This window comes from Orcinus orca, chromosome 11 (genome assembly GCF_937001465.1).
Source record: "Orcinus orca chromosome 11, mOrcOrc1.1, whole genome shotgun sequence".
In the NCBI taxonomy this organism is placed as follows: Eukaryota; Metazoa; Chordata; class Mammalia; order Artiodactyla; family Delphinidae; genus Orcinus; species Orcinus orca.
This window is the reverse complement of record NC_064569.1, coordinates 2,401,262-2,425,699: the sequence shown is the minus strand read 5'-3', so window position 1 is coordinate 2,425,699 and position 24,438 is coordinate 2,401,262. Positions and strand designations below refer to the sequence as shown.

At 40.6% G+C, this 24,438-nt stretch overlaps 1 protein-coding gene and 1 pseudogene across 12 annotated transcripts in view; both read left to right on the top strand.

Moving 5' to 3' along the window:
* ERC1 (ELKS/RAB6-interacting/CAST family member 1) overlaps positions 1–24,438 on the top strand; it is a 393,839-nt gene that overhangs the window by 263,015 nt on the left and 106,386 nt on the right. The gene's annotated exons all lie outside the window — the stretch shown is intronic.
* LOC105748475 (40S ribosomal protein S18-like) lies at positions 11,734–12,234 on the top strand (annotated as a pseudogene).

Below are 24,438 nucleotides of genomic sequence, written 5' to 3'. Positions count from 1 at the left end.
ATACCTGTCTGTTATGGATTTGCTCTTACTTTAGAGAAGTCGGAAAGTCCAGGACGCCTTAAGAGGCCCAGCCTTCTCTCACCCTTGGCACCTGACAGGCATACTGTTGAGGTGATAATGAACCTGAAAGCCTGCCCTCCTGGCCGAGTGGGAGGGGAGCCCAGACAGCGTACTCGCCTCACTCTGGAGCCTGCCAAGCTTTTTACTTCTTCCTAGAACGCATCTCAAGAAGATTAACTGGTGGACTTTCCAGGGTACCTGTCACTCATGGAGACCAAAGAAGAATATACATCGTGTTACTCTCAGCAGAGCAAGTCAGAGGTTATAGTCCCAGTCACTGTAATCCAGGCAAAGAGGAAACATTGGAAGGACTGTGTGTGTGTGTGTCTGTGTGTGTGAGTGTGTGTGTGAGTGTGTGTGTGAGGGGGGGGCAGAGAGAGAGAGAGAGAATGAGAATGAATTATGTGCAGAGAAGTAACTGTGGCCACATTTTACCCAGGGTGAGGGTGAGGGAGATACATATATTTAAGAACTATCTGATACTGCATATAGTAGGCCAAATTAGTCATCCCAGAATTACTAGCTACACCTGTTTCTTTGATTTCTGGGAATGTTTTCGAACCATCTCAAACTCAGTTGAAAACAATGTCAGTACTTAAAGTAAACCTTCCAGTGTTGTTTTCAGTCTCAGATGCTGGTGAATCTCTCATCATTCTAAATGGAGATTATGCTTCCGCTGACCATTGTTCTCCAGGTCTCACAGCAGCGAAGCATTTGCTCCCTCTTCCGTCTGTCCACCCCTCCCCACCTCACATACTGCACCCCTGCGGGCAGCGGCACTTCGCGCACACACTCTGCCCCACACAGTGGCAGCTCAGTGTGAACACGCAAACATTGTTTAATTAATGAATGTTCACTAAACATGGAATATTGCTGGCGTTTGAAAGTCTCTAAAATTTAAAAATAATTATATGTAGCAAAAAAATTTATTACTTTTGTAATGTATGATACCCTCTGCATTGCTCAATGTTCCTTTTATAAACACTCCTGTAACCAAAAATCTTTACTTGTGAACAGCAAACCTTTACATGATGAGTTGGAATGTCACTGTGTACTTACTAGGTGAGAAGAGCTGTGCGCCTCTTCCTTTACTTTGGCAACTCGTTGTTTTGTGTCTTGTGATTTCTCTTTTTTAATAAGTCAATCAAATGCAATAAGATATTTTTTCAGTTTCTGATACTCAGTCAGTAATTCAAGTAATAACATTTTGTGTGATTCCAGTGTTCAAGACATGGGGTGTTTTTTTTTATGGAAAATTTTAAACATATTTAAAAATAGAACAAGTAGAACAGTGAACTTTGGTGTTTGTCATTCATCTTTAACAGTGATCAACTTATGACTAATTTTATTTTATCTGTATTCTTACTTCCCCCATTCTGTTTTATTTTGAAGCAAATTGTAGACATCATATTAGTTTATCCTAAGTCATTCAGTATATATTTCTAAAAGATGAGAGTTCTGTTTAAAACATGGCAACAGTACCATTATCACAGCTGAAAAAACTTAACAGTAATTCTTTATTTTCATCAAAGTTAGTGTTAGCATTTACCAGGCTGTTTCTAAACGGTTTGTACTTTCAATTATTTGTAGCTTGTGCAACTCAGCATCCAAACCAATGTCTATGTTGAGGCTGCTTTGTGTGTCTCTTAAGTCTGTTTTAAGTTCCCTTCCATCTCGTTTACCCCTTTCAGTGTATTTGTTGAAAAAAACCAAGTTCTTAGCCCTGCATTCTGGGTTTTGCTAATTGCATCGCTATGGAGACGTTTAACATTTTTCCATTAATAGAATTTTTTATTATAAATTGCCTCTTAGATTTACAGGCTTGTCAGATTACAGTATTTTCAGTAATCATCTTCTTGTTGGTAATGTTGCTGTTTAATCATATAGGTCAAAATTAGAGTTAGAATCTCAGCCATTTTTTAGCTGTGTGAATTCAAATAAGTTAATTAATTTATCTGTGTCTCTCCCATCTCTGAAATGAAAATAATTATAGCGCCTCTTTAGGTTGTTGTGAGAATTAAATTAAATCAACATTGTTATCAGTCATGGTTGTGATCATAGTAATCAAAAGGTGTATCAATGGCTTAAAATTGGTCCTCTGATTTCAGGAAATATTTGATAGGTCATTTCCTACTTATTATGTGATGAAACACTTGTCTTTTTGATATTCATAGAGAGGCTCCTTCTCCTTCCTTTCTTGGTCTTAGGCAGAATATGAACTTAGGGAAGTTTTTTTTATTTATGTAGTGTCAATTCTTTTACTTTTTTTATTTTTTAAATGTTTTTTTAACATCTTATTGGAGTATAATTGCTTCACAACGTTGTGCTAGTTTGCGCTGCACAACAGAGTGAATCAGTCATATGTATACGTATATCCCCATATCCCCTCTTCTTACCTCTCCCTCCCTCCCACCCTCCCTACCCCACCCCTCTAGGTGGTCACAAAGCACCGAGCTGATCTCCGTGTGCTATGCAGCTGCTTCCCACTAGCTGTCTGTTTTACATTTGGTAGTGTGTATATGTCCATGCCACTCTCTCATTTCATCCCAGCTTACCCTCAAGTGTCCTCAAGTCCATTCTCTACGTCTGTGTCTGTATTCCTGTCCTGCCCGTAGGGTCATCAGAACCATTTTATTTTTTGATTCTATATATATGTGTTACCATGCAGTATTTGTTTTTCTCTTTCTGACTGACTTCACTCTGTATGACAGACTCTAGGTCCACCCACCTCACTACAAATAACTCAGTTTCATTTCTTTTTCTGGCTGAATAATATTCCATTGTATATAATGTGCCGCATCTTCTTTATCCAGTCATCTGTCGATGGACACTTAGGTTGCTTCCATGTCCTGGCTATTGTAAATAGTGCTGCAGTGAACACTGTGGTACGTGACTCTTTTTGAATGATGGTTTTCTCAGGGTATATGCCCAGTAGTGGGATTGCTGGGTCATATGTTAATTCTATTTTTAGTTTTTTAAGGAACCTCCATACTGTTCTCCATAGCGGCTATATCAATTTACATTCCCAGCAACAGTGCAAGAGGGTTCCCTTTTCTCCACACCCTCTCCAGTATTTATCGTTTGTAGATTTTTTGATAATGGCCTTTCCTTCATTTTTAACTGGTCTCACCTTTTAAAACCTCTAGTAGTTGGATTTGGGACCTTCCTAGATTAATCCTCAATTTCTCTTATATTTTTAACTCTTTGGGTTTTATTTCTTCAGTTTCCGGGGTATTTTCTTGACTTTCTTTCAGTCCTTTTGAATTTTTTTTATTTTGGTAATGAGTGTTTTAACTGTCTTATAATCTGAATGTTCTTTTTTCATGACCTCCTAGATTTTGTTTTGTAGCTTTAATATCTTCTTGAATTTCTCTGAGAAAAGTAATTAGACCTTTTTAAGAACTTTCATCTGTTTCCTGAGTGGTATTTCCTTCTACCTCAGTTATTATTTATTTTCTCTTTCATTTTGGAGGTTTTCCACATACGTCTGATGATCCTTAATGGTCCATTCATATTTAGGAACTGAGTTGATTGCAGTAGGTGGCTGCATTGAGATTCCTTTAGTGGTGTTTATAGGTTTACTGTCCTGCTAGGCCTCTCCTCTGAATGAGGCAGCTGGCAAGTAGTTTTATTTACATAAACAGAACTTGTTAACTGTCAGACATCTCGCTGGGATGGATGGGCATAGATCCAGGTTGGAGGGCCCCCAGTCTAGAATGAAGAATTTACTCGGGGGCACCGATTCTGACATAAGAGCTTTACATCTCCCTAAGTAGTTTATTTGGTATCATAGAGGACCCCGTCATATTTCTTTGCTTGCTCGCTTGTTATAGCTGGGGAAAATAGTAAGCCGTGTGTCCTGTATAAGAAGACAGGAAAGTGAGGAGGGACAGCTGCTGCAGTGAGTTAGTAGTTAGAGTTTGAATGAATTCCCTTATTTTGGGCTCCTCCTTTCTGTCCCGCCCACAGGCTTGTTTGAGTCCTGAATTTCTTTGGAGTCTTTCAGGGAGGACTTGCTCCCATCTCATCGTTAGCCTCCTACTGCATTTCCCTGGACTGCGGGATACTCCTCCAGTCCTGTTCATCTGGCAGCACACTTGCTTCTTTTTATCTCTTTTAGAAATTCTTTGAATGCTCCCATCTGATATTGATACTAAAGAGATACAAATAGGAAATAAACCCATAACAGAAGTTATTTCCTTTTTATCTTTCTTCAGTATCATTTTAATGGTCTCCATTGGATTGGAGGAGCTTTCAGACACCAAGCTGAAAGGGATAACGGGAAGTTCATATCGCTACTGACAAATGACACAGTTATTGAAGATCAATTCATTCATTCATTCACCAGACATTGATTAAGTAGCATTATGTGCTAGAAAGTACTCTAATATCAAGAGATATACAAGTGATCAAGACAGATAAGAGCCCTGCCTTTATGGAGGTGGAGGATAGGATACATTTTAGTGTATTTTAGACATAAAATAAGTAAACAAATAAGATAGTTTCAGACAAGGATTAAGTAACGGGAAGAAAATATAAGAGATCTTTCATAGAAATTGACTGCTGGAGGGATCTTATAGTATGTTGGGGTTGGGGAAAATTTTAGATCAGGGGGTCTAAGAATGCTTCTTTTAGGTCTTCCTTGAACTTTATCTCCTTAATGTTGTAAAGAAGTTAGCCATGTGACTGTCTGGTGTAAGAGCATTCCAGGCATAAATCGGTGCAAATATAGAGGCCCTGATGCAGGATTGAACTTGGTCTGTTAGAAAAACAGAAACAAAACCACTGAGTATAATAAATGAGGGGATTCATAGGAAATGTGCCCAAAGATGTAGGCAAGACCCAGGTCATTTAAGGTCTTAAAGGAGTTTGAATTTTATTCTAAATAGAGTGGGAAACCGTCAGAGAATTTTGACCAGGGTGGTGGCATGGTGTAATTCATGTTTTTAATGTTTATAGATCTATAATATATTTTGTAAGTTGAGCCTTTGGCATTCTGATGGTTTGGACTTTGGGGATGAAGGAAATGGAGGAAGATTGCTCATTTCGTTTTGGCTTGAATAATTGATCCCACATAGTTCTGTGGATAGTTTTATTCTGCTCTGGTGATGTGCCCTGGGTGGCCCAGATTTCAGCACTGGCCACAGTGGTGACCCTTACTTAGGTTGCAAGATTTCTAGTTCACACTCAAGTGCTCAGACATTTATTCAGCATAGCCAGGATGGATGGAGCCAGAGGGACTTCCAGGCTTAGCAGTATACTGTGCTGGAAGTAGTCCTCTCCCACCAAACTGTCATGCTTCTGAATTTGAGATGACTCTAAGTTTTAAAGCAGCCACCTGAACGTGAGGAGTACACTGTTCAATTTACGTAAGTGAGAAGGTTCTGCCATGGTTGCTTGGTCCAGTTTTTCAATCGTAAAAGCCTGTAGTAGCAAATTCAGATGTAATCAGGGGCTAAGCAGATAACGTAAATTATTGTAATGGAAAATAATATAAACGATTAAAGTGAGACAGTGTCAAAGCATTCATGTTCACTTAAAAACAAAATACCATGCAGATGAAACACTTGTGTAAACCATATATGGACTGCGGGAAGCAATTTCTGGCATCTCTCTAATCTTGTCAACAGTGCTTTGTGGGGGAGCAGTAAATTTTTATTTTTCAAAGTGGAAAGACAAGTGGCATCAGCATTGTGGAGGCATAAGATGTTTCCTCCCACCTACACCCCCCCCCGCAACTATCCAGCATCCATCTAGGAATAAAAGTGTCTTCGTGGGAGCTGTAGGATCTGTCGTCATACACAGAGATCTGGAAGGAACATCGCCCACCCACGCATTGTGTGTGTAATAGGCACACAGACCTCATTCCCTGCTGTAGACCCTGAAGTGACTCGTGAACCAGCTCCAGGTCCTCTTGACTGAGGTCTGGGAGCCCCTGGAGAACACTGGCTTAAACAGTCACCCACAGAGAAGAGAGCCTTTGTGGAAGTCCAGGTTTACAGAAGATCTAGCACTCCACTGGAGTAAAAAAAGGGAGTTTGGATGCACTGAAGCAGGCAGTTAGGAAAGCCTGGTGGTGGCTGCACCTTCAAACGTGAAGGCAGCAATCAAAACTCAAAGGAACATCGAAAATCAAGGAAGCACGACACCACTGAAGGATCACAGTAACCTTCCGTACTGAGCCTAAAGATGTGGAGATCCATGATTTACTCAGTAAAGAATTCAAAATACCTGTTTCAAGGAAACTCAGTGAACTGCAGGAAAACAGAAAGACAATTTGGTGAAATCAGGAAAATAATATAGGGACAAAATGAGAAGTTTAGTGAGATAAGAAATCATGAAAAAGAACCAAACAGAAATTCCTCTCTCTCCCCTTCTCTAACTGAAGGATTCCTTGTGTGTGGGCTCTTGGCCTCCTGGAAGTTATTGTGTCTCTTGCATCATGAAGGGAGAAAGGTTGAGATGCAGACTTAGGCTAAGAGAGGCCAGATCGATCCATTTGAGGATCAGTGGATTTCACTCATTTCATTGAGTGTAATGAAAAGTCTGCTGCATCAACAGCAGACTTGGTCAAGCAGAGTAAAGAATCAGTGAGAATGAAGACATGAGCTTTGAAATTACCCAGTCAGAGGAGAACAACAATAACACAAGACTGAGGAACACCCAGATGATCTGTGGGATACCATCAGGAGAACCAATTTGTGAATTATTGGGGTTCCAAAAGGAGAAGAGGGTGAGAAGGGGGCAGAAAGCTTAGTTAAAGAAATAATAACTGAGAACTTGCCAAATCTGGGGAGAGATTTGGATATTGAAGTACATGAACCTCATAAGTCACCAAACAAAACAGCTTAAAGAAATCCTCTCCTTCCTATCCAGCATAGTACTGATACTCCTTGCCAGCACAATTAAACAAGGGATAGAAATAAAAGGCACCAGGGGTGAAAAGGAAGAAGTAAAATTGTCTCTATTTGTACATAACACGATTTTATATATAGAAAATCCTAAAGATATGACCAAAAAACTTAGATCTAATTAACAAAGTCAGTGAAGTTGCAGGATAGAATCAACATACAAAAATCAGTTGCATTTCTATACACTGACAACAAATTATCTGAAAAAGAAATAAAGAAAATGATCCTATTTATAATAATATCAAAACAATAAAATACTAAAAATAAATTTAACCGAGGAGGTAAAAGATCTATATATGGAAAACTCTAAGACTTTGATGAAAGAAATTGAAGAAGACACAAATAAATGGAAAGATATCCTGTGTTTATGGATTAGAAGAATTAATATTCAATATTAATTAACATATAGACATCATGTTAAATGTCTGCACTATCCAAAGCTATCTATAGACATCTTATCTCTCCTAAGATTCCAATGGCATTTCTTACGGAAGTAGAAAAAACCATCGTAAAATTTGTATGGAGCCACAAAAGACCTCAAGTAGCCAAAGCAATCCTGAGAAAGAAGAACAAAGCTGGAGGCATCACTCTTCCTGATTTCAAACTATATATAAAGCTATAGTGATCAAAAGACTATGGTGCTGGCATAAAAACAGACACATAGACCAATGGAAGAGAATTGAAAGCCCTGAAAGAAACCCATACGTACATGGTCAATTAGTTTATGACAAAAAGAGCCAAGAATACTCAGTGGGAAAAGGAAAGTCTCTCAATAAATGATGTTGGGAAAACTGGACCACTACATGCAAAAGAATGAAACTGGACCCCTGTCTTACACCATACACAAAAAATCAAAAATCAACTCAAAATAGATTTAAGACTTGAACATAAAACCTGAAACCATAAAGCTCCTAGAAGAAAACATAGGGTTAAGCTCTTGATATTGGTCTTGGCAATGATTTTTTGGATTTGATACCAAAAGTAAAGGCAACAAAAGCAAAAACCAACATGCAGGACTACATCAAACTGAAAAACTTCTGCACAGCAAAGGTAACCATCAAGAAAATGAAAAGGCAATCTACCAAACGGGAGAAGATATTTGCAAGTCATGTCTGATAAGGGGTTGATACCAATATATATGAACTCATACAACTCAGTGGCAAAGAAAACTAAATAATCCAATTAAAAATGGACAAAGTACCTGAATAGTCATTTTTCCAAAGAAGATACTCACATGGCCAACAGGTATGTGGGAAGGTGTTCAGCATGACTAATCATCAGGGAAATGCAAATGCAAACCACAATATGAGATATCACCTCCCACCTGTTAGAATGACTATCATAAAAAAAAACACAAAAAAACAGGAAGTAACAAGTGTTTGTGAGGATGTGGAGAAAAGGGAACCCTTGTGCACTGTTGGTGGGAATGTAAATTGGTACAACCACCATGGAAGACAGAGTTTCCTCAAAAAATTAAAAATAGAACTGTCATATGATCCAACAACCCCACTTCTGGGTACATATTGTAAGAAAATAAAATCACTATCTCGAAAAGATATTTGCTGCATCCCCATGTTCATTGCAGCATTATTTACAATAACCAAGACATGGAAACAACCTAAGTGTCCATCAACAGATGAATGGTTAAAGAAAATGTCTCACACAAGAATATTATTCAGCCATGAAAAAGGAAGGAAATCTTGTCATTTGCAATACATGGGATAGACTTAGAGGACATTATGCTAAGTAAAGTAAGTCAAAGAAAGACAAATATTGAAAGATCTTAACGTGTGGAATCTGCAAAAAAAAAAAAAACATCAAAAAGAGGTTAGATATGTGGTTACTGGAGGTGGGCAGTGGGGAAATTGGGTGAGGGTGATCAAGATGTACAAACTTCCTGTTATAAGATTAATAAGCACCACGGGTGTAATGTACAGCATGGAGTCTACAGTTAACACTGATCTGTGGTATAGTTGAAAACTGCCAAGAGAGTAAACCCTAAAAGTTCTCATCACGAGGGAAAAAAATGTTTGGTACTATGTGAGGTGATGGATGTTAACTAGACTTATATGTGGTAATCATTTCTCTATATGTCATTATGTCATGTACCTTAAACTTATACAATGTTCTATGTTGATTCTGTTTCCATAAAACTGATAAAGATAAAAGAAATCTCTCCAAGAAACTTGGTAATAAAGTTGTCAAAAACCAAAGACAAGCAGAGAATCTTAAAAGCAGGAGAGAAAAAAGCTTCAATGACTTACAAGGGAATCCCTATAAGGCTGTCGTTGCTTTATCAGCAGAAACCTTACCCCCAGGGGAGAGTGGGATGATACATTCAAGCCGCTGAAAGAATAAAACTGCCAACCGAGAATACTTTACCTGGCAAAGCTGTCCTTGAGAAACTGAAGGAGAGATTAAGAGTTTCCCAGACAGACAAAAGCTGAGGGAGCTCATCATCACTGGACCTGCCTTATCAGAAATGCTGAAAGGAGTTTTTCAAGCTGAAGTGAAAGGTCGCTAATTAGTGACTTCAAGTCACTAAACACACTGGTAAAGGGAAGTATATAATCAAATTCAGAATATTCTAATACAGTAATATAGTGGCGTTTTAACTCTGATATAAAACAAGAGTTTTAAAATTCTGGAGTTAGGGCTTCCCTGGTGGCAGTGGTTGAGAGTCCGCCTGTCGATGCAGGGGACACGGGTTTGTGCCCCCGTCCAGGAAGATCCCACGTGCCACGGAGCGGCTGGGCCCGTGAGCCATGGCCGCTGAGCCTGCGCATCCGGAGCCTGTGTTCCGCAGCAGGAGAGGCCACAACAGTGAGAGGCCCGCGTACCGCAAAAAAAACCCAAAACAAAAACAAAATAAAATTCTGGAGTTAAAGGATAAGAGTATTAAAAATAACTGTAACTGCTGTAATTTGTTAATTAATACACAGTATTAAAAGAGATAAAATGTGATTTCAAAACCATAAAAGGGAGTGGGTAAAGGGGTAGACTTTTTATGTATGATCTAAGTTGCTACTACCTTGAAATAGACTGTTAGAGCTATAAAATGTTTTATTTCAGCCTCATGGTAACCACAAAGCAGAAACCTACAGCAGATTCACAAAAGATAAAGAGAAGGGAATGAAAGCATAGCACTGTGGAAAATCACCATTTCACAAAGGAAGGCAGGAAGAGAGGAAGAAAGAAACAAGGGAACTAGAAAACGGCCAGAAAACTATGAATAAGATGGCATATTAGGAAGTGCTTACCTACAGTAATTGCTCTAAATGTAAACGGGTTGAATTCTCTTATCAAAACACATAGATTAGCTGTATGGATAAAATAACAAGACCCAACCATATGCTGCCTACGAGAGACTCACTGTGGCTTTAAAGAAACACATAGGCTCAAAGTGAAAGAATGGAGAAAGATATTCCCTGAAAGTAGAAACAAAACGAGAGCCGGTGTAGTTACACTAGACAAAATGGACTTTAAGCCAAAAACAGTAACTAGAGACAAAAAGATCATTATGTAATGATTAAGGGGTCAGTTCATCAAGAAGACAGAATAGTCATAATTTTATATGTTCCCAACATTGGAACACCTGAAAATGTTAAGCAAATACAAACAGATCTGAAGGCAGCAGTAGAGAATACAGTAAAAGCAGGTACTTCAGCACCCCACTTTAAAGAGTGGATGAGTCTTCTAGACAGAAAATCAACAAGGAAACACTGGACTTGAATCAGAGTGGAACGGTTTTATTTTTTTCTTGTTATAAAAGAGTACATGCTAATGTGTTTAAATCCAGTTATTTCATAAACATTTAGAAAGGGAAATTAAAATCACTTGCAATCCTACCCTAGAGCTAACTAATTATTTGTTGTATGACTATTCTTCATTCTGTTTGTATCTCCATATAAAGATTTTTACCACCTAGCAATAAATATGAAAATCTTTCTAAATCAGTTAATGATGTATATCATTATTTTAAATATCATAATATTCCACTGAATGATATACCACAAGCTATTTTTCTGGTCTCCTTTTGTTAAAGTGTTTTCCAGTTCCTGTTATTTTAACTCTAAGTGGTATATTGCCACTTCATTCCACCTCTGTTTTTACTGTTCTTCCAGAAAAACAAATAAATACTGATTTAAAACATTGGATATTAACATTTCTATTTTCCCATGAAATTCCATTCATTCTATACTATAGGAAATACGTGACAGAATTGGGGGATTAAATGAGGATTCCCAGAGATATAAACTATATCCCACAAATACATATCATCTACTAGAGAAATTTAGTTACTTAACATATTCAGTCATGAAAACTGTTGTGTGTCTACCATGTGTTTAGGCATTGCTCTAGAATAGGCTTTCCTAGGTGTTGTAGTTATGTTTTTTAACTTGCAGTTGCCTTTCTTTAATTCAAATTTTAAAAATTAATTAATTTATTTATTTGGCTGCATCGGGTCTTAGTTGTGGCACATGGGATCTTTGTTGCAGCATGCAGGATCTTTTGTTGCGGTGTGCGGGCTTCTCTAGTTGTGGTGCACAGGCTCCAGAGTGCGTGGGCTCAGTAGTTGTGGCGCATGGGCTCCAGAGCCTGTGAGCTCTGTAGCTGCAGCACGCAGGCTTAGTTGCCCCGCAGTACGTGGGATCTTAGTTCCCCGACCAGGGATCAAACCCGCGTCCCCTGCAGTGGAAGGTGGATTCTTAACCACTGGACCACCAGGGTAGTCCCTAATTCAAATTTTTTATTGAAATAAAAAAAACATAGCTCTTTCACTGGAGGCTCGCACGCCACCACTGAGGCCGCCACCATTTCCCTAGCAATCCCTGAGAAAGTCCACCATATTCGCGAGCACTCAGCACCCACATCGGTGGGCGATGGAAGATTGCCTTTGCCGTCGCTGCAATTAAGGGTGTGGGGTGAAGATCCGCCCTTGTGGTGTTGAGGAAAGCCGACGTGGACCTGACCAGGACAGCCCACTGAGGATGAGGTGCAACGTGTGGTCACCATCATGCAGAATCCACGCCAGTACAGGACCCCAGACTGGTTCTTAGACAGACAGAGGACCTGAAGGATGGAAAACACAGCCAGGTCCTGGCCAAGGGTCTGGACAACAAGCTCCGGGAAGACCTGGAGCGACCGGAGCAGACTTGGACCCACGTAGGCTGTGCCACTTCTGGGGACTTGGTGTCCAGGCCAGCACACCAAGACCACGGGCCGCCATGGCTGTACTGCAAGTGTGCCCAAGAAGAAATAAATTTGTGGGCGTTGTCTGTTAATAAGTAGTTTATACAGTTAAAGAAAACACATAACATAAAATTTACCATCTTGATCATTTTTAAATGCAGTTCCATAGTGTTAACCAGTCTCCAGACATTGCATCTTGCATTGAAGAGCTCGTCCTTCCCCCTTGCCCCAGCCCCTGGTCACCACCATTCTACTTTATGTTGCTATGAATTTGACTAATTTAGATAAGTCTTCTAAGTGGAATCATACAGTATGTCTTTTTTTGACTGGCTTTTATCACATAGCATGATGAACTCAGGTTTCATCCACGTTGTAGCGTGTGTCAGGATTAATTTGAGGCTCCAAGATCAGCCTGGCATACTTAAGGTAATTCTGTGGACAGGTTTGTTTCTGAATCACTGAGTGGATATTCACATCTTTGTTTGAACTTTGGAAAAATATTTATCAGAATTTCTTCTTGTATTTCATAGAGAGATAAACAGTTGGTGCCGGTTGCTGGTCTGTCTTGGGAATTCATGAAGGCAGGAAATCATAACATATTGTGTTGATGGATATAAAAGACATATGAGCTGGGTTCAGCGGGAGCTTGAAGCAAGCGAGGGACCCAAGTCTACCTGGGATGGTTAAGGCAGGCGTCACAGACCCCCTAGCTGTCTCTTAGGAGGAATAAGAGAAGAGAGCTTTGAAAGTATTAATAGACCAAATACAGTAGAAAATGAGAAGTCATAGAGGTATGAAATACTAAGGTGTATTTGAGGAACCATCAGAAATTTAGTATTGCTGGAGCAAAGAATATTTGAGGCAGATTCTGAAGGAAGACGCTGGAAGGGCCTTGTATGCTATGCCACTAATTAAACTGTTTATTCTGTAGACATAGGGAACAGGGAAGCGACACCGTCCGATCCATATTTTAGGAAAATAGTGCTGGTTCTATTAAGGATGGATTGGAATGGGGAGAGAGCGGAGCAGAAGACCAGTAAGGAATCCGCTGGATGAGTCCAGACGGGAATACTCTCTAAATTTAAGAATTAAGCACACTCGAAGATTAATGAGATTAAATACCTAGGTGATCTTTTTGCCTGTCACTCATGCTGTCCACAACTCCTGACAGCCTCTGAACTGACCAGTCCTGGCACTCGGCAGCTTTGGAGTGTTTATTCAGAAACGTCCCTGTTTGTACAGACAGGTGTAGGAGTTCCTGGGCTTAAAGCAGATGTTGCAGCTCTTCTGGGATTTCTTGTGTCGGCACCATGAGACCAGCAGAGCCCTGTGCAGACAAGCTTCCGAAGCAAAGGACCGTTTTTTTCCATTATAGACTCCATCACGCCAAGGAGAGTACCATTTGTTGCAACTAGTTAACCTGTATCATTGATTTTAAAATATTTCATGGCACATTCAAATGATAGCAGTTTTGGTATTAATCTTTGTAATTTACAGTTTGGGAACTCTGCTTCTCATTATTTTGGCATGAAAACGTTCCATTCAGTCATCATGCTACTTTTATTTTTTTATTATCTACCTACCTACTTACTTACTAACTTATTTATTTATGGCTGTGTTGGGTCTTCATTGCTGCACACGGGCTTTCTCTAATTGCGGCGAGCGGGGGCTACTCTTCGTTGCAGTGCGCGAGCTCCTCATTGCAGTGGCTTCTCTTGTTGTGGAGCACGGGCTCTCGGCGCGTGGGCTCAGTAGTTGTGGCTCATGGGCTCTAGTGCGCAGGCTCAGTAGTTGTGGCGCACGGGCTTAGTTGCTCCACTGCACGTGGGATCTTCCCAGACCAGGGCTTGAACCCGTGTCCCCTGCATTGGCAGGTAGATTCTTAACCACTGCACCACCAGGGAAGTCCCCATGCTACTTTTAATGTAAAAGGTTTCTGTAAGCTACATCAGGAAAGCTATATCTACTATAGAAACTATGTGTCTGTTCTTCCTTGAAGAAGATTGTGTTGTCACTTTGGAGTTTAGTTATGTTGGTGTTGATATGGATCCATTTTTAAAGGAAGTTACGTAGCTGTTACTAACTCATCCCTCAGTCACTTAACTACCCTTTCTACCCCTCTGACCATGTGTGTCATGAATCTTCTTGGCTCTCTCCCTTCTGTCTTGGGTCTCAGCTGCTTTCCTTTCCTTCCGCACAGCCCTGGTTCCCGTTTAGTGCTGGGCCTCCCTGTCCTAGTGCTTCCGAGCTACGTGCTGATGTGCTGAAATGAGCTGCGGTGAGAGGCTTCTCTTTTAAATTACGGACTTCATGTGTTAAAACATTTTCATCTTTATCTATAAATAAAACATCTAACTATGTTAAAATCGTTTTATGGGCCTGAAGAGGAGGGGGTTGTCCCTTTTGGGGAGGAGCTTTTTTTTTTTTTTAAGATAACTTGATCAGTTTTGTGGTATTTGTTTTTCTTTGCTAATCATGACCTTTGCTCTCGGAATTCAGTAGATTCTGTCAAAATCTCAGTGGAGGAAAAGATATTTTTAATGCACTTTAAATGTGATATTCTCTTTGCATTGAAGAGACTGATTTCTCAAGAGGAGGAAAGGAAAGACTCGGGAACCACATGGAAGTTTATATTGAAAACTCCTTCTGGTACATTTTCATCATCATGTTGTAACAAAACTAACAGCCCTTAGGCACACTAATCTTGGGATATAAAACTCATATCCAGGGCTTCCCTGGTGGTACAGTGGTAGAGAATCCACCTGCCAATGCAGGGGACACGGGTTCGATCCCTGGTCTGGGAAGATCCCACATGCCACGGAGCAACTAAGCCCGTGTGCCACAACTACTGAGCCTGTGCTCTACAGCCCGTGAGCCACACCTACTGAGCCCATGTGCCACAACTACTGAAGCCCACACGCCTAGAGCCCGAGCTCCACAATGAGAGAAGCCACTGCAATGAGAAGCCTGCACACTGCAACGAAGACCAAACACAGCCAAAAATAAACAAATAAAAATAACAAATAAATTAGGAAAAAAAACCTCATATCCATTTGACTATTGACTAAAGGTTAAAAGATATAATTGGAGAGAAATATAAGACCAAGAGTATAAGTGGGTTTCTTCTTTCTACTTCTGTTGTCGCAACCTGAGCTCTCTAGGAAAACTAAAATTTGTTAAGTGCCTTCCTCGTGCCAGATTCACAGCTATAATAGAGGTGTCGTATTTTAAATTGTCAAAATCTTAACAGCTACTCTGGGAAATTTAGGCATTTGTATTACCATTTCATGGATAGGAAAATGAGATTCAAGAAATTACTTGTCTCAAATCGCACAGCAAGTATAAGGCAGAGCTGAAGTCCACACACATGCTTCCACTTGTGTCACAGTGCGCCTCAAGTCAGGTTTTTAATTATGTATTTACTTATTTTTTTTTAATTTAAGCAATAGCAAAAGTAGAAATAAGAAAGAAAAAAAATAACCCCAAAACCAACTGTTTGGGAAGTAATCATTTGTAGTAAGTAAGTATTGATTCCTGGCATATTTCTAAAGCACATATACAGAAGGAAAAATAGGGGGGAAATTAATGGGATCGTAGAAACATGCCATTTTGAATAAAAACTGAATTTCATTTTACCTGATTGTAACAGAATGAGCAAATGGAGTTTCAACTGAGTATTTCTTTACTGTTCAGCAGAAGAATTCCTAAGACATCTTTCCAAGGATAGGAAAAGACTAAAAGATTAGGTCATGTTTTTCAGCAGCATTTAATCATGCTCTAAAAAATGAAGTTTTCACTTCTCACCAGTATTTAAAGATATGCTTTATTGATAATCTCAGCTTCGCCAAGGTTTACAATATTTACATTTGATTTTATAACTATAATTTCCAAATTAACTCAGTGTAGGTTCCACATCTAAATTCCGTGCTTTGTCACCTGCTCTTTTCTGAATCTCCTCTTTACTTTTCCTGAATTCTTTGATTTTTTTTGTTTTGTTTCGTTTATTGAATCTTATCTTTAATTGGTTTTTTAAGCAAAGACATGGATATTGATTTCTTCTTTTCATTTTTTGTTTTTGCATGCCGGATAATATTTATTTTGCCATTATACTTGAAGATTCAGTTGGTTATGAAATTCCTGGACCTGTGTCTTCTAATGTAGAGTGGGCAGCTGTCCCCTGGTATCTTTCCTGCCCCCACCTTATCTGAAACCTCATAGGTTCCTCCTCTGAGAGTAAGTGTGAGGGGCTGGGAGTTGACTTCAGTCTGCTTCTGGTCTGAGGGTGTGGGGAGAAGGGACAGTGCCTCAGCTAGGGCCATGCACAGTCTTTGTCAGAAGACCTGGTCTCTGTCTTTTCCTTCTGAAGTTTTGATAATTGTCCTATGTTCATCTTGGTAGAAGTGAGCAGGGTTCAGATCCTTTGCTAAATTCTTCAGTGTTTCCTAGAAAACGGCATATCCTGGTAGTTTCTCTTGCCTGTACTGAGACTTCTAGAGATAAGTGTTCCTCCTGACTTTCATTTCTTGAACTGTCAGTTTACCCTTTCAATCTTTTTTCCTCCAAATTTGAGGTTATTCCTGGGAATGCTCACAATTTTTTCCCCTCACTTCTGACCTTGGATTGCTTCTGGACTTAGAATACAGTCAAGGACTCATCCATCCCCACCAGAGGCTTTGTTTCATTTCCTTACCCGTAGCTAAAGTTAAGATTGTGAGCTTTGTCTTGTTTGGTTCCTGTGGCTTTTGCAGTGTTTTGATTATTTTTCCTAAGTACTGGGTGGGGAGTTGGATTCTGAAATCTGCCACCTTTAGGCAAATTTGCCGTATTTAGTTTTAAAGGCGATCTGAGAGAATACTGTGTACGTGACCCAGGAAGCTGCATTCCACTGCAGTGTCCCAGACAGGCGTCAGCACTGAACCAAGAGCAGCCTCAGCCTTTCACATCAGTTTTCTATACAAATATCACTTTCTATGTGTCGCATGATGTGAAAAGGGACCTCAAATTTACATGTTTTGTTTTATTAACAACAAAACATTTTTCTGTTTTGGATATGGGTTGCCTAGGATACGTTCACTACATCTCTATAATCTGTTCCTTTTCTGTGGATGAAAAGTTTGTGTCGCGAGTTAGAATTAAAAATAGGAAATGAAAATTTTAATTGCAAGGTCTGCACAATTCTTCTTCTTTAAAGTTGTATATTTTAAGTGTTTGTGTAATACGATTATACTGAAAATTTAACACAAGTCTGTTCATTCAACAAGGGCTTATTGAATACCTATTTTAGGTGCTAAGGAAAGATATGTAAGCAGATATACTAAAGCATGATCGAGTTCAAAAATGGGAGCATATACATAAAGCTACTGTGTGTGGACACACTGTGCCGTTCACATGCTGATCACATCGCCAGTTGTGCTGTGCACTGGCCCTGGGGGTGCCGTGTGTGAAGGTAGCACAGAGTTCTGGCAGTGCTCCAGTTATGTGAGGCGTAAAGGGAGATGGGAGTTGATGATCAGGGACAGCTTCTAGGTGGTGGTGGTATCAGAGCAGGATTGTAAAAGCTGGGAAGCAGTTGACAAGACACGGAGAATTACACGTACTTCAGCAATATTGGAGCATAAATTATAATGCATGATGGGAGCGAGAGAGGCGTTATTAACGCTCACCAAGGGCCTTCTGTTCCATTCCAAGGAATTTGGCCTTTATCCTGTGTGTTAGTCAACAAATTATCGCAAACTTAGCGGCTTAAAACAATGATTATCTCAGTTCCTGATGGTCAGGCGTTCGGGAGCCACTTAGTTGTGTGCTTCTGGCCCCAGCCTCTCGTGAAGGGGCAGCCGAGGGGCCGTCTTGGGCCGAAGTCCTCTGAAGCTTCATTGTGGCCGGCCCACATGCTTGTCGAGAAGAGTCCTCACTCCCTCACCAGCTGTTTGCAGGAGACCTCGTTGCCTCTCTGTGGGGCAGCTCACAGAGCAAGTGGTCCAGGAGTGAGAGGGCACACGGTCTCTTTTGTAACCTCATCGTGGAAGAGATAAGCATCACCTCTGCCATCTTCTGTTGGTCCCAGATCAGCACTGGTGTTACGCAGAAAAGGCTGCAGGAGGGTGTGAATGCCTGGCTGCGGAATCATTCGGGGGTCGTTCTGGAGGCTGGCTGCCCCATCCTGGGAGCAGTGAACAGCTACTGAATGTTTTGAACATGTAAGTGATGTTCATATTTGCGTTTCACATATGTGACTCTGCTGTGGAGAATGAGGTGTAGAGGACAAGATTTAAGTCATGGAAACACTGTAGGAATCTAGAGTTGTTGAGATCCTGACATAAAGCAGTGCTTATGAGGTTTAAGAGATTTTTGAGAAATTGAATTCCAAAGACAGAAGAGGCGTAACATGTCGGTTATTGGTTGGACGTGGTGGGTTAAGAGAGAGAGGAGCTCAGGATGACAGGTGTCGGTCGGAGTGAGACACAGGTGGATGTAGATGTGGTCCACTGAGATACAGGACATTGTTAGAACTGTCCAGTAGACAGCTGGGTATCTGTAGGTTTGGAGCTCAAACAAAAGGAATGAGCAGTGAGTATAAAATGAAAGGGGGGCCTAAGCTGGAACACTAGGGAACTTACCATGTGGGGGAGGGGAAGAAATGATATGAGTTAGATAGTAAACCAGTTAAGTGTGACTTCTCAAAAGCCAAGGGAGAATACAGTGTCGAGAAAATGAGGAACTGTAGTTAACCTGTAATCATAAAATGTAAGGCTCAGTCTCGCTCTGAAGCCTCCTTTGAAAAGCACTCAGCAGATGCTTTAATGTAGTGGGTTAGCATGATGACCCTCACCTCAGCGTCAAAACAGAATATGAATGATTTTTTCCAAGGTAGTATTGTTAGGACCCAATGTTCCCCTTCCCATTGCCCCCTTCAGAACACACACACACACAGAGGCCTCCTAACTTTATAAGACAAAATCAGCTGCTTCTGCACCCCTTCTACATCTTACTGTGATGCACTATAACAAGAGTCAGCAGACGTTTTTCTGTAAAGGTCCAGATAGAATACGTGGTAGACTTTGTAGGACACGTGGTCTCTTTCACAGCTGCTCACTCTCCATTGAGGTGTAAAAGCAACCGTAGCCAGCATAAATACAAGTGGCACAGTGTTTCCATTCCTAGGTATATGCCCCAAAGAATTGAAAACAAACACTCAAACAGATACTTGTACACATATGTTCACAGCAGCACAGTTCACAGTAGCCGAAGGGCGGAAGCAGCTCAGGTGTTGTTGGTTGAATCCTGAGATGCGGAGCCGGGAGATGGGGCCCGACTGCATTGCACCATTTTATGTGCGGGACTTGGGCGTCTCTGGATTTGGTGTCCAGATGGGTCCTGGATGGGTTAACTGTGCTATACCTAGTTACTGTAGTGTCTGGGAAACCGTGTTTTGGGGGGGTGGTTAGACTTGGGGCTAGGATCCATTGACGATGGTATTTTGTAGCGCAGTGTTTAAATAGTAATAGAAATGAGACAAACAGTTATTCATCTTTGTCAAGACTTACTGTTTGCAGTTTTCAAATGTATCTTCTTGAAATATGTCATCAAAATACTAAGATGCATTTTAATGCCAGGAACTTTTTTCCTTTTTCAAAGTGTGCTTAACTTACTAGTCAGTTTAAAAAGCACCCAGATAAAAATTAATTGCTTTGAAGAGGGAAGTTGAGATAATGTAGTAATTGCTATGTAGAGAAATTATATACAACTTAAACCTATCTACTGACATTTTGATGGTCCTTAAGACATTATTTCCTACAAACTACTAGATGAATTTTGTGATTGGTATCAATTTTCACACATGCCACAAAAATCATCCTTTTTGCTTCCAGGTTAAGAATTCAAGGCTTATCTAGAAGTGAACGTTATTTTTTTAAACGCCAGTTTCTCATGTATCTCTCCAGTTAGTTGATCCTCTAGAGTGCGATTCATTTTGCAGTGTGTTTTACGCTGCCTGGTGGGCTGCAAAGGCGTGCGGCTCTTCCTAGTGAGGAACACTCCATGACCAGGGCAGATGACCCGCCCCTGCCTCTTCCAGGTTTGGATGTCTTCTTTAGCAGGACACAGCCAGAGGTCATTAAGAAGGAAATGTCTGTGTCTCTTGTTTCAACAGTTTTAGTATTCATTAATTAAAGAACTTCCATTACTGAGTTCTTTTTAGGAAACTTGTTGGACTGTGTGGTCAATGGTGAAGAATCGGCTTAAGGGAAAAAAATGTATAATATTTTACAATATAACGTGACAAGACTTCCTATCAGGACTTATGAAGACCTTGTCCCTTGAGATATGAGCAATCACATTGCCATCAAAATGTCATTTCTTTTCTCTCTTTTTGATTCACTGGAAAGCCTTGAGCCTTGATACGTTTGCAATTTAATCGTTGTGGTTCCCCTGGGCCTCCAGTTTCATGCTAAGGGTTTGAACACCTGAGGCATGTGTACAGTCCAGTCATCTCCGTGACAGGGGATGGTGTGGCCGAGCTCATGAGCCAGACTCCATGTTTTCACTCGGCCTGTCTCTTACTGTTTTGTACCTGTTGTTCCCAAATGTATACAATCAAGTAGGTCTTTACTGAATTAAAGTAAATTTGTCTCAGTGTACCCCCAAAGGATCGGGGCATTGGAGTCAGCTCTATGGTCATGATACAGGGTTTGTACAAGGGGAAGCATAAGTTAATATTAGCATGTGACTGGCCTTTGGCTTGGAGGCTTCAGTAAATCTGTAAAGTGAGATTGATTCGGATCAGTAGTTTTTTTGTCTAGCTAAACACTGTTTGGCATCTTGGCTTAAAAGTAGTTCTTTTTGATAACTAGGAATGTGGTTTTTGTTTGTCTTAGTGGCGTTAAGCATTTTATTCAAACAGTTGAGAACATAAAAGATAGCTTGGTGATTATACTTAGAGCTTAATGTCAAAAGCCCTTTTCAACAAACACATAACCTTTACAGCTGGTTATATTTCCTGTTCTCCTTGACGAGAGGTTGGCCCTATTGCCAGTCCTGGTTTGGAGTATCTATACTGTCTGCGCAGGTCGCGCTGATGGCAGTGCCGGTCTCCAAGCCCAGCCGACGGACGCCCTGGCAGGTCTGTCCCCAGCATTACTCCAGCTCGTGCTCTTTATTGCCTTACGTAGGGGAACCAGGCTCACGGTCCCTTGCTTTTTTATTTTAAGCACCGAAAGACAGCCTTCTTGGTTTATGAGTTTTAAAGTCTGGGAAAAGGCTCAAGAGGGAGATTTGACTTGGGGAATGTTATTTTCTTGAATGGGTAAATAAAGTCAGGGAAAAACGGAGGACAAAGGAAAGGAGATCCGAGGATGGGATGCATTTAGGTTTGTTCAATAGTTCTGTCACCATAATAATTCACTCAGAAAGGATTCATTTTGAATAGTGTTAAAAGCAACTGGCCTGGGGCGAGTGCAGGCCAGCACTGAGGAACTGTGGTGGACTGAGACCTATTGTATTTTTTAAATGATTCCAGGGCTGCCCAGGTGTCCTGATTTAAAGGCTGCTTCTTGAGTCCAGAAGTCGTATCTTGTTCCGAGGTTTACTGTGATAAAGCACATAGCCCTAGGGACGGTACTGCTGACTCCTTGAGTCACTTTCCAGGCTGGCTGTACTGACCCAACCCCGTGATTTATTTATGCCGTACCATAGTAGGAATGACAGTCGTGTAAGCCACACATGGTTTCTGGGATGGGTATTTGACTGGGGAAGTGTCATAAATCCATGAAGTGAGATAGGGCAGAGCCAGCCGCAGCTCGTGTCATGTCCAAGAGATCTCTTCCTGTTTCATAGGGATGTACAGTCCAGAACTGGTTAAGCTCAGCATCCTCCTCGGAACATGTCCTCGGGCTTTTTGTGTGCTGTTTCAGTCTACCCAATCTTCGATTTTTTGCTTACAAACCTAAAAAATAGCTCTGAGATGTACTTGTCACTAATATTTTCTCTTGAATTTACTTCTATAAAGTAGAACTGACTTGAATATTTTAGATTGTCGCTTATAGGCTTTTCAAGAAATTTTTGTTTGGAAAGTTCTTCACTGGACTGCTAAGCCACGATCAGTCATCCTCTTTTCATTGCCAGTGTTGCAACAAGCTCAGAGTTCTGCCTGGCTTTGGAGCTTCATTTGATTCCCCAGCTCTAATAAAGAGAATCTGTTAGAATTGCACTTAGGATTTATATGGGTAGCCAAATACGGACTGCATGATATTTTTTCATTTTAACCTGAATGAAATAGTCTTGTTGTTTTCGTTAAACTGTTTATTTTGAGATTATTGTAGATTCACATGTATTTGTAAGAAATAATACAGAGGGATCCCCTGTACTCTTAAGGTAGTTTCCCCGATGGTAACGTCTTGCAAAACCACGATGTGATTTTGTGCACAGTATCACAGCCACAGACGCTGATGTCATCAAGATACACCGCGGAGATTCCCTTCTATAACCACACCTACTTCCCTCTCATCCCTGCCCCCTCCTCATCTCTTGGCAGACGCTGATCTGTTTTCTATTTCCATAATTCTGTCATTTCAAGAATGTTATCTAAATGGAACCATACTGTATGTAATCTTCTCAGATTTTTTTTCACTCTGCATAATTATCTGGAGATTCATCGAGATTGTTGTGTCTACAGCAGTTCCTTCCTTTTTATTACCGAGTGATACTGCATAGTGTGGCTGTAATACAGTTTGTTTAATTTTCCTGGGTGGTTTCCAGTTTTGGCCATCATGAATAAACCTGCTGTAAGTATTTGTGTACAGATTTTTGTGTGAACTCAAGTTTTCACTTTTCTGGAATAAATGCCCAGGTATACAGTTGCTGGATCATACGGTAGTTGCCTGTTTAATATTTTAGGAAATTGCTGAACAGTTTTCCAGACTGGCAGTGCCATATTCTGTTCTCAGCAGCACTGGACAAATGATCCTGTTTTTCTCCATCTTCACCAGCATTTGCCGTTGTCTCTATTCTTATTTTAGCAAGTTTGATAGTTGTATAGTGATATCTCATTGTGTTTTGTTTTTTTATATATAAATTTATTTATTTGTTTTTATATTTGGCTGCGTTGGGTCTTCGTAGCTGTGCGCGGGTTTTCTCTAGTTGCGGTGCACGGGGGCTACTCTTCGTTGCGGTGCGCGGGCTTCTCATTGTCGTGGCTTACTCTTGTTGCAGAGCACGGGCTCTAGGCACACGGGCTTCAGTAGTTGTGGCTGGCGGGCTCTAGAGCGCAGGGTCAGTAGTTGTGACGCACGGGCTTAGCTGCTCTGGGGCATGTGGGATCTTCCCGGACCAGGGCTCGAACCCGTGTCCCCTGCATTGACAGGTGTATTCTTAACCACTGCACCACCAGGGAAGCCCTCTCACTGTGGTTTTAATTTGCATTTCCCTAAAGGAGAATGATGTTGAATATCTTTTCCATGTGCTTATTTGCCCTCTATATGCTTTTCAGCCTTCTCCCCATTTTCTAATGAGATTTTTTTTTTTTTACTGTTGAGTTTTGAGAGTTCTTTATTCTGAATAGTAGTCTTCTGTCAGATACGTGGTTTGCAAATATTTTCTCCCAGTCTGTACCTTATCTTTTCATCCTCTCAACAGAGACTTTTAACTAACTCTGGCTTTAGTTATTTAATAAACTTTATTTTTTAGGTTCACAGCAAAATTGGGCAGAAGGACACAGAGTTCCCATTCCTCCCATCCCTGTACATGCACAGTCTCCCCCAGTGACAGCTGCGGGCACATTTATCATAATCAGTGACCCTACATTGGTGCATCACTGTCACCCGAAGTCCATAGTTTACATTAGGGTTCGCTCATAGTTTTGCATGTTCTGTGGGTTTTGACAGATGTACGGTGACATGTACTCACCATTGTAGTATCATACAGAGTATTTTCGCTGCCCCAGGAGTCCTCTGTGCTCTCCTTATTATCTCCTTATCCCTCCCTCCCCCCAACCCCTGGCAACCACTAATCTTCTCACAGTCTCCATAATTTTGCCTTTTCCAAAATGTCATATAGTTGGAATTGTATAGTATGTAGCCTTGTCACTTAGTAATATGAATTTAAGTTCCTTTCATATCTTTTTCATGGCTTTATAGCTCATTTCTTTTTAGCACCAAATAATATTTTATTGTCTGGATGTGCCACAGTTTATCCACTCACCCACTGAAGGATTTTCTGAGTTTTGGCAATTATGAATAAGGCTGCTGTAAACATCCCTGTCTGGGTTTCTGTGTGAGATAGT